Below are 1,888 nucleotides of genomic sequence, written 5' to 3' on the forward strand. Positions count from 1 at the left end.
TGTTGACTATTTCTCTCCTCAAATGTGTTCACAAACACATTTAACTTTAACTGTACTCTGAGATTTTCATAATAAAATGACGCATTAAAAACGAATTTAAGCTTAGAGGGTTAGGGGTTTAGGGAACTTCAACCACCGCAGTTTTTCTTTTTTTCAGTAACTTCACCTCAGGATCAATGTGAGATACTTAGAGAAGAAAAGCAGCTCTATAAACAGCTGTTTCTTCACAATACTGCAGGGTGGAGACTGTTTAAAACACACAATGTGGTGTCAGGAATATATCTTTGACAAATAATAAGTTCCTCCTGAGGGTGGTGCTAGAGGAGAGGTCAAAGGGTCATACCAACCCAACGGTAGATTCTCTTCATTTTCTTTGGAAATCTTGTGAGTTCATATTGAGATAATTTAATCTGGACCAAATACATAAGGACGGATGGATGTTGTCATTTTATAGTTTTTCCACTGCTGGGACGTAAACACACTCGTCTGAGTGGTGAAACAATGATGGCAGCAACTTTTCAGCATGGTGGGAAAATTAAATGTCTGATGACATCTAGTGGACAAACTGTGTAACTGCAACCAGAACACACAGAGGCTGAATCTCCAAAGGATTTCTGTTGTTTAACAAGGTTTCATCAATAATAATAATAATAATAATAATAATTATACTTACAGTAAATTATCCTTTTTTTGGTATATAGAGCTCTTAATGTTCTCAGTAGTACTTACTTATCAGATTTGCCTATAAACCCTTTTAAAGCACTTAATAGTCCTCGTCAGAACAGAGGACCTGATTTTTTTCTTTTACCTTTGTAGTGTGGCTTTTAATTTATTTATAATTATGTATTTATTTGTATTTTCGTTATTATTATTATTGTTCTATCACTTTTTTCTATAGGAGAGTGTTTTAATATGTGCCTATATATATTGTTTTGATTATATTCATGTAGTTCTGTAGAAGTTTTTTAATGGTTATGAAACAATTTACATATTTTTTTTTCAATTCTTGACCTTTTCTCTTACAGTTTATTATTATGCACCAAAGAGTAAGTTTTATTTTGTTCCTTTACATTTACTTCTAATTTATATTATCATTATTTTTGTTTGTTTGTTTTTTCAGTTTTGTTTTGTTTTTGTCATATTTTGTTGTTGTTGTTGTCAGTATTTGTGTTGCCTTGTCATGTCACATCTGTCTTCCTTGTCTTAATGTTAATCATGTATCTTGTAAAATCAATAGAAAAAAACGTTATTATCATTATGCACCAAAATATATAAAAAATATACAAAATATAAAACTGATTTCTGATTCATTAAGAACAAATAAGTGGGTGTAACGATGCCTTTCAATCATTAGATGGCAGAAAAGTATCCAGCTAAAATTAATAAAAGTATTTTAAAGCTGTCTGCTGTTCTGAGGCAGAATAAACTCCTGGCAGTTTTATGATCTCTCCTCCATCTTATTTTATATATGTATATATATATATGTTTGATTTCTGAACAGACAAGATGGAAACTTTTCTTCTTCTATTAAGTTATGTTAACTTACTTCTTTTGTTAAAATATATTGTTAATTAGGTTTTATCCTAATTAAGTGACTTAGTTATAAGTAATCCATCACTCCTCATTAGGCAGCAGAAAGGCCCCGTCACTGTATAACATATACTATATTATTAAACTAATTATAATAATGTTTGAGAAGATATTTAAATAAAAGTTAAAGTTATTTGGTAGTTCAACCCTTAATAATGTATATTTTTAGAAACTAGTTTTAGGTTTTCTGTGTAAAGTATAATAACTCTGGGTGTAGTGACGGCTTTTAACTACTAGGTGGCAGCAGAGTATGAGTCTGAAACTCTGAAATGGAAGCGGCTGCACTTCGACTTTTACA

This window comes from Morone saxatilis, unplaced genomic scaffold (assembly GCF_004916995.1).
Source record: "Morone saxatilis isolate NCDOM2014 unplaced genomic scaffold, NCSU_SB_2.0 Contig10, whole genome shotgun sequence".
NCBI classification, from domain to species: Eukaryota; Metazoa; Chordata; class Actinopteri; family Moronidae; genus Morone; species Morone saxatilis.